This window comes from Ipomoea nil, unplaced genomic scaffold (genome assembly GCF_001879475.1).
Source record: "Ipomoea nil cultivar Tokyo-kokei standard unplaced genomic scaffold, Asagao_1.1 scaffold2528, whole genome shotgun sequence".
Lineage (NCBI taxonomy): Eukaryota > Viridiplantae > Streptophyta > Magnoliopsida > Solanales > Convolvulaceae > Ipomoea > Ipomoea nil.
Window position 1 is genome coordinate 4,385 of NW_017618956.1, and position 13,039 is coordinate 17,423.

The 13,039-nt window shown below is 34.8% G+C and overlaps 4 non-coding genes across 4 annotated transcripts; all 4 read left to right on the forward strand.

Annotated features, from left to right (window-relative positions):
* The first annotated feature begins 1,664 nt into the window (after nt 1-1,664).
* On the forward strand, nt 1,665-1,736 carry TRNAK-CUU. The gene has a single exon. It is a non-coding gene; the product is annotated as a tRNA-Lys (tRNA).
* Nucleotides 1,737-6,766: 5,030 nt separating this feature from the next.
* TRNAK-CUU lies at nt 6,767-6,840 on the forward strand. The gene has a single exon. It is a non-coding gene; the product is annotated as a tRNA-Lys (tRNA).
* Nucleotides 6,841-9,315: 2,475 nt separating this feature from the next.
* TRNAK-CUU lies at nt 9,316-9,388 on the forward strand. The gene has a single exon. It is a non-coding gene; the product is annotated as a tRNA-Lys (tRNA).
* A 2,474-nt stretch (nt 9,389-11,862) lies between these two features.
* On the forward strand, nt 11,863-11,933 carry TRNAK-CUU. Its single transcript has one exon. It is a non-coding gene; the product is annotated as a tRNA-Lys (tRNA).
* The last annotated feature ends 1,106 nt before the right edge of the window (nt 11,934-13,039 follow it).

Consider the following 13,039-nt stretch of genomic DNA (forward strand, 5'->3'; position numbering starts at 1 on the left):
AAACAAACTTAAATACTAAAAAACAAACTTGTAAATTGTTTATCTTACTAAGTAATCATGATCCATGACTCCGCAATATAAGCATTGATAATTTAGTAGGTCAATATGTTATTCGACTATTATCTTTTAAGATATGCATTGCAATTTAAACACTCAATATAAATTGTTTTCATTAATAAAAATTATTAATTTTACGACAGTTTAATGTGTCTTTTTTTTGTATTTTAAAAATACTGTTTAATTTTAAAACAAAATGTTTATCAACAAATTTAATCATTATATTATTCATAAAGCCATCTCTCATTCAATTGTGTAACTTGTAAATAAATTTTTCTATAATTGTAGCCTCGATTGTAATACCAATATTAAATATGAACAACTACTTGCCCGTCTAGCTCAGTTGGCAGAGCGCAAGGCTCTTAACCTTGTGGTCCTGGGTTTGAGCCCTAGGGTGGCAAATGCCACAATTATTCCACCATTTTGGTGGCATGCCGCTCCTACAAAATAAGGGAATAGACCATGTAAAGTGTGTCTCTATTGATGGGGTTATAATAGGGTATCCCTACTTGTCCAATTCTGGGACATTTCGTTGGTAAAACCCAATAATAATCCCCTACAAAATAAGGGAATAGCACCACAAGAAGTGTGTGATTAGTGATGTGGTTATCCCTACAAAACAAGGGAATAGCACCACAAGAAGTGCTTGATTAGTGATGGGGTTATAATAGGGTATCCATACTTTTCCAATTGTCAGATATTTCGTTGGAAAAATCAATAATAATCCTACAAAATAAGGGAATACCACCACATGAAGTGTGTGATTAGTTATGGGGTTATAATAGGGTATCCCTACACAAGTTCAAACCTTCATTTACTCAGATTGGGTTTTGATTTGCACACCCCTCCTACGCGAGAGAGAGAGCCTCTATGCTATACAAATCAAGAAGCCTTAGAAGAGCTATTGTACAAATAGTGGTGCAAATCCACTTCCCAAACCAATGTGGGACTAAAGCTACTCCCAAGCTTTTTCCCTTCACGTTTCCAACTCAAATTGGTCTACATTGAGAATCAATATCTCATTCACCGATTATCCGTTTTGAGCGTACAATATATCAATCTCTTCGTCTCACTACGTAGAACCCGAATCCACTTTGAACCGACCCAAATCGAAACTGGACCACACTGATACTTTTACCACAAAATAGCCACTTAATATGCCATTTTAATATATTTTTTCCAGCATTATATGTTCGCCGGTTTCCTCCGATATAAATATTTCTAGACTTCCACTCTCAAACAAACTTAAATACTAAAAACAAACTTGTAAATTGTTTATCTTAATAGGTAATCATGATCCATGACTCCGCAATTTAAGCATTGATAATTTAGTAGGTCAAATGTTATTCGACTATTATCTTTTAAGATATGCATTGCATTTAAACACTCAATATAAATTGTTTTCATTAATAAAATTATTAATTTTGCGACAGTTTAATGTGTCTTTTGTATTTTAAAAAATATTGTATAATTTTCATGTTTATCAACAAATTTAATCAGTATATTATTAATAAAGCCATCTCTCATTCAATTGTGTAACTTGTAAATTAATTTTCAATAATTGTAGCCTCGATTGTAATACCAATATTAAATATGAACTACTACTTGCCCGTCTAGCTCAGTTGGTAGAGCGCAAGGCTCTTAACCTTGTGGTCCTGGGTTCGAGCCCCAGGTGGGCGAATGCATAATTACTCCACCATTTTGGTGGCATGCCGCTCCTACAAAATAAGGAATAGACTATGTGAAAGTGTGTCTGACTAGTGATGGGGTTATAATAGGGGTATCCCTACTTGTCCATTTGTGGGACATTTCGTTGGTAAAACCCAATAATAATCCCCTACAAAATAAGGGAATAGTGATGTGGTTATCCTACAAAATAAGGAAATAGCACCACAAGAAGTGCTTGATTAGTGATGGGGTTATAATAGGGTATCCATACTTGTCCAATTGTCGGATATTTCGTTGGAAAAATCAAATAATAATCCTACAATATAAGGGAATACCACCACATGAAGTGTGTGATTAGTGATGGGGTTATAATAGGGTATCCCTACACAAGTTCAAACCTTCATTTACTCAGATTGGGTTTTGATTTGCACACCCCTCCTACGCGAGAGAGAGAGCCTCTATGCTATACAAATTAAGAAGCCTTAGAAGAGCTCTTGTACAAATAGTGGTGCAAATCCACTTCCCAAACCAATGTGGGACAATAGCAACTCCCAAGCTTTTTCTCTTCACGTTTCCAACTCAAATTGGTCTACTTTGAGAATCAATATCTCATTCACCGATTATCCGTTTTGAGCGTACAATATATCACTCTTCGTCTCACTACGTAGAACCCGAATCCACTTTGAACCGACCCAAATCGAAACTGGACCACACTGATACTTTTACCACAAAATAGCAACTTAATATGCCATTTTAATATATTTTTTCCAGCATTATATGTTCGGCGGTTTCCTCCGATATAAATATTTCTAGACTTCCACTCTCAAAACAAACTTAAATACTAAAAACAAACTTGTAAATTGTTTATCTTACTAAGTAATCATGATCCATGACTCCGCAATATAAGCATTGATAATTTAGTAGGTCAATATGTTATTCGACTATTATCTTTTAAGATATGCATTGCAATTTAAACACTCAATATAAATTGTTTTCATTAATAAAATTATTAATTTTACGACAGTTTAATGTGTCTTTTTTTTGTATTTTAAAAATACTGTTTAATTTTAAAACAAATGTTTATCAACAAATTTAATCATTATATTATTCATAAAGCCATCTCTCATTCAATTGTGTAACTTGTAAATAAATTTTCTATAATTGTAGCCTCGATTGTAATACCAATATTAAATATGAACAACTACTTGCCCGTCTAGCTCAGTTGGCAGAGCGCAAGGCCTCTTAACCTTGTGGTCCTGGGTTTGAGCCCTAGGGTGGGCAAATGCACAATTATTCCACCATTTTGGTGGCATGCCGCTCCTACAAAATAAGGGAATAGACCATGTAAAGTGTGTCTCTATTGATGGGGTTATAATAGGGTATCCCTACTTGTCCAATTCTGGGACATTTCGTTGGTAAAACCCAATAATAATCCCCTACAAAATAAGGGAATAGCACCACAAGAAGTGTGTGATTAGTGATGTGGTTATCCTACAAAACAAGGGAATAGCACCACAAGAAGTGCTTGATTAGTGATGGGTTATAATAGGGTATCCATACTTTTCCAATTGTCAGATATTTCGTTGGAAAAATCCAATAATAATCCTACAAAATAAGGGAATACCACCACATGAAGTGTGTGATTAGTTATGGGGTTATAATAGGGTATCCCTACACAAGTTCAAACCTTCATTTACTCAGATTGGGTTTTTGATTTGCACACCCCTCCTACGCGGGAGAGAGAGCCTCTATGCTATACAAATCAAGAAGCCTTAGAAGAGCTATTGTACAAATAGTGGTGCAAATCCACTTCCCAAACCAATGTGGGACTAAAGCTACTCCCAAGCTTTTTCCCTTCACGTTTCCAACTCAAATTGGTCTACATTGAGAATCAATATCTCATTCACCGATTATCCGTTTTGAGCGTACAATATATCAATCTCTTCGTCTCACTACGTAGAACCCGAATCCACTTTGAACCGACCCAAATCGAAACTGGACCACACTGATACTTTTACCACAAAATAGCCACTTTAATATGCCATTTTAATATATTTTTTCCAGCATTATATGTTCGGCCGGTTTCCTTCCGATATAAATATTTCTAGACTTCCACTCTCAAACAAACTTAAATACTAAAAACAAACTTGTAAATTGTTTATCTTAATAGGTAATCATGATCCCATGACTCCGCCAATTTAAGCATTGATAATTTAGTAGGTCAAATGTTAATTCGACTATTATCTTTTAAGATATGCATTGCCAATTTAAACACTCAATATAAATTGTTTTCATTAATAAAATTATTAATTTTGCGACAGTTTAATGTGTCTTTTTGTATTTTAAAAATATTGTATAATTTTCATGTTTATCAACAAATTTAATCAGTATATTATTAATAAAGCCATCTCTCATTCAATTGTGTAACTTGTAAATTAATTTTCAATAATTGTAGCCTCGATTGTAATACCAATATTAAATATGAACTACTACTTGCCGTCTAGCTCCAGTTGGTAGAGCGCAAGGCTCTTAACCTTGTGGTCCTGGGTTCGAGCCCCAGGTGGGCGAATGCATAATTACTCCACCATTTTGGTGGCATGCCGCTCCTACAAAATAAGGGAATAGACCTATGTGAAGTGTGTGACTAGTGATGGGTTATAATAGGGGTATCCCTACTTGTCCATTTGTGGGACATTTCGTTGGTAAAACCCAATAATAATCCCCTACAAAATAAGGGAATAGTGATGTGGTTATCCTACAAAATAAGGAAATAGCACCACAAGAAGTGCTTGATTAGTGATGGGGTTATAATAGGGTATCCATACTTGTCCAATTGTCGGATATTTCGTTGGAAAAATCAAATAATAATCCTACAATATAAGGGAATACCACCACATGAAGTGTGTGATTAGTGATGGGTTATAATAGGGTATCCCTACACAAGTTCAAACCTTCATTTACTCAGATTGGGTTTTGATTTGCACACCCCTCCTACGCGAGAGAGAGAGCCTCTATGCTATACAAATAAGAAGCCTTAGAAGAGCTCTTGTACAAATAGTGGTGCAAATCCACTTCCCAAACCAATGTGGGACAATAGCAACTCCCAAGCTTTTTCTCTTCACGTTTCCAACTCAAATTGGTCTACTTTGAGAATCAATATCTCATTCACCGATTATCCGTTTTGAGCGTACAATATATCACTCTTCGTCTCACTACGTAAACCCGAATCCACTTTGAACCGACCCAAATCGAAACTGGACCACACTGATACTTTTACCACAAAATAGCAACTTAATATGCCATTTTAATATATTTTTTCCAGCATTATATGTTCGGCGGTTTCCTCCGATATAAATATTTCTAGACTTCCACTCTCAAACAAACTTAAATACTAAAAAACAAACTTGTAAATTGTTTATCTTACTAAGTAATCATGATCCATGACTCCGCAATATAAGCATTGATAATTTAGTAGGTCAATATGTTATTCGACTATTATCTTTTAAGATATGCATTGCAATTTAAACACTCAATATAAATTGTTTTCATTAATAAAATTATTAATTTTACGACAGTTTAATGTGTCTTTTTTTTGTATTTTAAAAATACTGTTTAATTTTAAAACAAATGTTTATCAACAAATTTAATCATTATATTATTCATAAAGCCATCTCTCATTCAATTGTGTAACTTGTAAATAAATTTTCTATAATTGTAGCCTCGATTGTAATACCAATATTAAATATGAACAACTACTTGCCCCGTCTAGCTCAGTTGGCAGAGCGCAAGGCTCTTAACCTTGTGGTCCTGGGTTTGAGCCCTAGGGTCGGGCAAATGCACAATTATTCCACCATTTTGGTGGCATGCCCGCTCCTACAAAATAAGGGAATAGACCATGTAAAGTGTGTCTCTATTGATGGGGTTATAATAGGGTATCCCTACTTGTCCAATTCTGGGACATTTCTTTGGTAAAACCCAATAATAATCCCCTACAAAATAAGGGAATAGCACCACAAGAAGTGTGTGATTAGTGATGTGGTTATCCTACAAAACAAGGGAATAGCACCACAAGAAGTGCTTGATTAGTGATGGGGTTATAATAGGGTATCCATACTTTTCCAATTGTCAGATATTTCGTTGGAAAAATCCAATAATAATCCTACAAAATAAGGGAATACCACCACATGAAGTGTGTGATTAGTTATGGGGTTATAATAGGGTATCCCTACACAAGTTCAAACCTTCATTTACTCAGATTGGGTTTTGATTTGCACACCCCTCCTACGCGGGAGAGAGAGCCTCTATGCTATACAAATCAAGAAGCCTTAGAAGAGCTATTGTACAAATAGTGGTGCAAATCCACTTCCCAAACCAATGTGGGACTAAAGCTACTCCCAAGCTTTTTCCCTTCACGTTTCCAACTCAAATTGGTCTACATTGAGAATCAATATCTCATTCACCGATTATCCGTTTTGAGCGTACAATATATCAATCTCTTCGTCTCACTACGTAGAACCCGAATCCACTTTGAACCGACCCAAATCGAAACTGGACCACACTGATACTTTTACCACAAAATAGCCACTTAATATGCCATTTTAATATATTTTTTCCAGCATTATATGTTCGCCGGTTTCCTCCGATATAAATATTTCTAGACTTCCACTCTCAAACAAACTTAAATACTAAAAACAAACTTGTAAATTGTTTATCTTAATAGGTAATCATGATCCATGACTCCGCAATTTAAGCATTGATAATTTAGTAGGTCAAATGTTATTCGACTATTATCTTTTAAGATATGCATTGCAATTTAAACACTCAATATAAATTGTTTTCATTAATAAAATTATTAATTTTGCGACAGTTTAATGTGTCTTTTTGTATTTTAAAAATATTGTATAATTTTCATGTTTATCAACAAATTTAATCAGTATATTATTAATAAAGCCATCTCTCATTCAATTGTGTAACTTGTAAATTAATTTTCAATAATTGTAGCCTCGATTGTAATACCAATATTAAATATGAACTACTACTTGCTCGTCTAGCTCAGTTGGTAGAGCGCAAGGCTCTTAACCTTGTGGTCCTGGGTTCGAGCCCCAAGGGTGGGCGAATGCATAATTACTCCACCATTTGGTGGCATGCCGCTCCTACAAAATAAGGAATAGACCATGTGAAGTGTGTGACTAGTGATGGGGTTATAATAGGGGTATCCCTACTTGTCCAATTTGTGGGACATTTCGTTGGTAAAACCCAATAATAATCCCCTACAAAATAAGGGAATAGTGATGTGGTTATCCTACAAAATAAGGAAATAGCACCACAAGAAGTGCTTGATTAGTGATGGGGTTATAATAGGGTATCCATACTTGTCCAATTGTCGGATATTTCGTTGGAAAAATCAAATAATAATCCTACAATATAAGGAATACCACCACATGAAGTGTGTGATTAGTGATGGGGTTATAATAGGGTATCCCTACACAAGTTCAAACCTTCATTTACTCAGATTGGGTTTTGATTTGCACACCCCTCCTACGCGAGAGAGAGAGCCTCTATGCTATACAAATTAAGAAGCCTTAGAAGAGCTCTTGTACAAATAGTGGTGCAAATCCACTTCCCAAACCAATGTGGGACAATAGCAACTCCCAAGCTTTTTCTCTTCACGTTTCCAACTCAAATTGGTCTACTTTGAGAATCAATATCTCATTCACCGATTATCCGTTTTGAGCGTACAATATATCACTCTTCGTCTCACTACGTAGAACCCGAATCCACTTTGAACCGACCCAAATCGAAACTGGACCACACTGATACTTTTACCACAAAATAGCAACTTAATATGCCATTTTAATATATTTTTTCCAGCATTATATGTTCGGCGGTTTCCTCCGATATAAATATTTCTAGACTTCCACTCTCAAACAAACTTAAATACTAAAAACAAACTTGTAAATTGTTTATCTTACTAAGTAATCATGATCCATGACTCCGCAATATAAGCATTGATAATTTAGTAGGTCAATATGTTATTCGACTATTATCTTTTAAGATATGCATTGCAATTTAAACACTCAATATAAATTGTTTTCATTAATAAAATTATTAATTTTACGACAGTTTAATGTGTCTTTTTTTTGTATTTTAAAAATACTGTTTAATTTTAAAACAAATGTTTATCAACAAATTTAATCATTATATTATTCATAAAGCCATCTCTCATTCAATTGTGTAACTTGTAAATAAATTTTCTATAATTGTAGCCTCGATTGTAATACCAATATTAAATATGAACAACTACTTGCCCCGTCTAGCTCAGTTGGCAGAGCGCAAGGCTCTTAACCTTGTGGTCCTGGGTTTGAGCCCTAGGGTCGGCAAATGCACAATTATTCCACCATTTTGGTGGCATGCCGCTCCTACAAAATAAGGGAATAGACCATGTAAAGTGTGTCTCTATTGATGGGGTTATAATAGGGTATCCCTACTTGTCCAATTCTGGGACATTTCGTTTGGTAAAAACCCAATAATAATCCCCTACAAAATAAGGGAATAGCACCACAAGAAGTGTGTGATTAGTGATGTGGTTATCCTACAAAACAAGGGAATAGCACCACAAGAAGTGCTTGATTAGTGATGGGGTTATAATAGGGTATCCATACTTTTCCTAATTGTCAGATATTTCGTTGGAAAAATCCAATAATAATCCTACAAAATAAGGGAATACCACCACATGAAGTGTGTGATTAGTTATGGGGTTATAATAGGGTATCCCTACACAAGTTCAAACCTTCATTTACTCAGATTGGGTTTGATTTGCACACCCCTCCTACGCGGGAGAGAGAGCCTCTATGCTATACAAATCAAGAAGCCTTAGAAGAGCTATTGTACAAATAGTGGTGCAAAATCCACTTCCCAAACCAATGTGGGACTAAAGCTACTCCCAAGCTTTTTCCCTTCACGTTTCCAACTCAAATTGGTCTACATTGAGAATCAATATCTCATTCACCGATTATCCGTTTTGAGCGTACAATATATCAATCTCTTCGTCTCACTACGTAGAACCCGAATCCACTTTGAACCGACCCAAATCGAAACTGGACCACACTGATACTTTTACCACAAAATAGCCACTTAATATGCCATTTTAATATATTTTTTCCAGCATTATATGTTCGCCGGTTTCCTCCGATATAAATATTTCTAGACTTCCACTCTCAAACAAACTTAAATACTAAAAACAAACTTGTAAATTGTTTATCTTAATAGGTAATCATGATCCATGACTCCGCAATTTAAGCATTGATAATTTAGTAGGTCAAATGTTATTCGACTATTATCTTTTAAGATATGCATTGCAATTTAAACACTCAATATAAATTGTTTTCATTAATAAAATTATTAATTTTGCGACAGTTTAATGTGTCTTTTTGTATTTTAAAAATATTGTATAATTTTCATGTTTATCAACAAATTTAATCAGTATATTATTAATAAAGCCATCTCTCATTCAATTGTGTAACTTGTAAATTAATTTTCAATAATTGTAGCCTCGATTGTAATACCAATATTAAATATGAACTACTACTTGCTCGTCTAGCTCAGTTGGTAGAGCGCAAGGCTCTTAACCTTGTGGTCCTGGGTTCGAGCCCCAGGGTGGGCGAATGCATAATTACTCCACCATTTTGGTGGCATGCCGCTCCTACAAAATAAGGGAATAGACTCATGTGAAGTGTGTGACTAGTGATGGGGTTATAATAGGGGTATCCCTACTTGTCCATTTGTGGGACATTTCGTTGGTAAAACCCAATAATAATCCCCTACAAAATAAGGGAATAGTGATGTGGTTATCCTACAAAATAAGGAAATAGCACCACAAGAAGTGCTTGATTAGTGATGGGGTTATAATAGGGTATCCATACTTGTCCAATTGTCGGATATTTCGTTGGAAAAATCAAATAATAATCCTACAATATAAGGGAATACCACCACATGAAGTGTGTGATTAGTGATGGGGTTATAATAGGGTATCCCTACACAAGTTCAAACCTTCATTTACTCAGATTGGGTTTTGATTTGCACACCCCTCCTACGCGAGAGAGAGAGCCTCTATGCTATACAAATTAAGAAGCCTTAGAAGAGCTCTTGTACAAATAGTGGTGCAAATCCACTTCCCAAACCAATGTGGGACAATAGCAACTCCCAAGCTTTTTCTCTTCACGTTTCCAACTCAAATTGGTCTACTTTGAGAATCAATATCTCATTCACCGATTATCCGTTTTGAGCGTACAATATATCACTCTTCGTCTCACTACGTAGAACCCGAATCCACTTTGAACCGACCCAAATCGAAACTGGACCACACTGATACTTTTACCACAAAATAGCAACTTAATATGCCATTTTAATATATTTTTTCCAGCATTATATGTTCGGCGGTTTCCTCCGATATAAATATTTCTAGACTTCCACTCTCAAACAAACTTAAATACTAAAAACAAACTTGTAAATTGTTTATCTTACTAAGTAATCATGATCCATGACTCCGCCAATATAAGCATTGATAATTTAGTAGGTCAATATGTTATTCGGACTATTATCTTTTAAGATATGCATTGCAATTTAAACACTCAATATAAATTGTTTTCATTAATAAAATTATTAATTTTACGACAGTTTAATGTGTCTTTTTTTGTATTTTAAAAATACTGTTTAATTTTAAAACAAATGTTTATCAACAAATTTAATCATTATATTATTCATAAAGCCATCTCTCATTCAATTGTGTAACTTGTAAATAAATTTTCTATAATTGTAGCCTCGATTGTAATACCAATATTAAATATGAACAACTACTTGCCCGTCTAGCTCAGTTGGCAGAGCGCAAGGCTCTTAACCTTGTGGTCCTGGGTTTGAGCCCTAGGGTCGGCCAAATGCACAATTATTCCACCATTTTGGTGGCATGCCGCTCCTACAAAATAAGGGAAATAGACCATGTAAAGTGTGTCTCTATTGATGGGGTTATAATAGGGTATCCCTACTTGTCCAATTCTGGGACATTTCTTTGGTAAAACCCAATAATAATCCCCTACAAAATAAGGGAATAGCACCACAAGAAGTGTGTGATTAGTGATGTGGTTATCCTACAAAACAAGGGAATAGCACCACAAGAAGTGCTTGATTAGTGATGGGTTATAATAGGGTATCCATACTTTTCCAATTGTCAGATATTTCGTTGGAAAAATCCAATAATAATCCTACAAAATAAGGGAATACCACCACATGAAGTGTGTGATTAGTTATGGGTTATAATAGGGTATCCCTACACAAGTTCAAACCTTCATTTACTCAGATTGGGTTTTGATTTGCACACCCCTCCTACGCGGGAGAGAGAGCCTCTATGCTATACAAATCAAGAAGCCTTAGAAGAGCTATTGTACAAATAGTGGTGCAAATCCACTTCCCAAACCAATGTGGGACTAAAGCTACTCCCAAGCTTTTTCCCTTCACGTTTCCAACTCAAATTGGTCTACATTGAGAATCAATATCTCATTCACCGATTATCCGTTTTGAGCGTACAATATATCAATCTCTTCGTCTCACTACGTAGAACCCGAATCCACTTTGAACCGACCCAAATCGAAACTGGACCACACTGATACTTTTACCACAAAATAGCCACTTAATATGCCATTTTAATATATTTTTTCCAGCATTATATGTTCGCGGTTTCCTCCGATATAAATATTTCTAGACTTCCACTCTCAAACAAACTTAAATACTAAAAACAAACTTGTAAATTGTTTATCTTAATAGGTAATCATGATCCATGACTCCGCAATTTAAGCATTGATAATTTAGTAGGTCAAATGTTATTCGACTATTATCTTTTAAGATATGCATTGCAATTTAAACACTCAATATAAATTGTTTTCATTAATAAAATTATTAATTTTGCGACAGTTTAATGTGTCTTTTTGTATTTTAAAAATATTGTATAATTTTCATGTTTATCAACAAATTTAATCAGTATATTATTAATAAAGCCATCTCTCATTCAATTGTGTAACTTGTAAATTAATTTTCAATAATTGTAGCCTCGATTGTAATACCAATATTAAATATGAACTACTACTTGCCCGTCTAGCTCAGTTGGTAGAGCGCAAGGCTCTTAACCTTGTGGTCCTGGTTCGAGCCCAGGGTGGGCGAATGCATAATTACTCCACCATTTTGGTGGCATGCCGCTCCTACAAAATAAGGGAATAGACCATGTGAAGTGTGTCTAGTGATGGGGTTATAATAGGGTATCCCTACTTGTCCAATTTGGGACATTTCGTTGGTAAAACCAATAATAATCCCCTACAAAATAAGGGAATAGTGATGTGGTTATCCTACAAAATAAGGAAATAGCACCACAAGAAGTGCTTGATTAGTGATGGGGTTATAATAGGGTATCCATACTTGTCCAATTGTCGGATATTTCGTTGGAAAAATCAAATAATAATCCTACAATATAAGGGAATACCACCACATGAAGTGTGTGATTAGTGATGGGGTTATAATAGGGTATCCCTACACAAGTTCAAACCTTCATTTACTCAGATTGGGTTTTGATTTGCACACCCCTCCTACGCGAGAGAGAGAGCCTCTATGCTATACAAATTAAGAAGCCTTAGAAGAGCTCTTGTACAAATAGTGGTGCAAATCCACTTCCCAAACCAATGTGGGACAATAGCAACTCCAAGCTTTTTCTCTTCACGTTTCCAACTCAAATTGGTCTACTTTGAGAATCAATATCTCATTCACCGATTATCCGTTTTGAGCGTACATATATCACTCTTCGTCTCACTACGTAGAACCCGAATCCACTTTGAACCGACCCAAATCGAAACTGGACCACACTGATACTTTTACCACAAAATAGCACTTAATATGCCATTTTAATATATTTTTTCCAGCATTATATGTTCGGCGGTTTCCTCCGATATAAATATTTCTAGACTTCCACTCTCAAACAAACTTAAATACTAAAAACAAACTTGTAAATTGTTTATCTTACTAAGTAATCATGATCCATGACTCCGCAATATAAGCATTGATAATTTAGTAGGTCAATATGTTATTCGACTATTATCTTTTAAGATATGCATTGCAATTTAAACACTCAATATAAATTGTTTTCATTAATAAAATTATTAATTTTACGACAGTTTAATGTGTCTTTTTTTTGTATTTTAAAAATACTGTTAATTTTAAAACAAATGTTTATCAACAAATTTAATCATTATATTATTCATAAAGCCATCTCTCATTC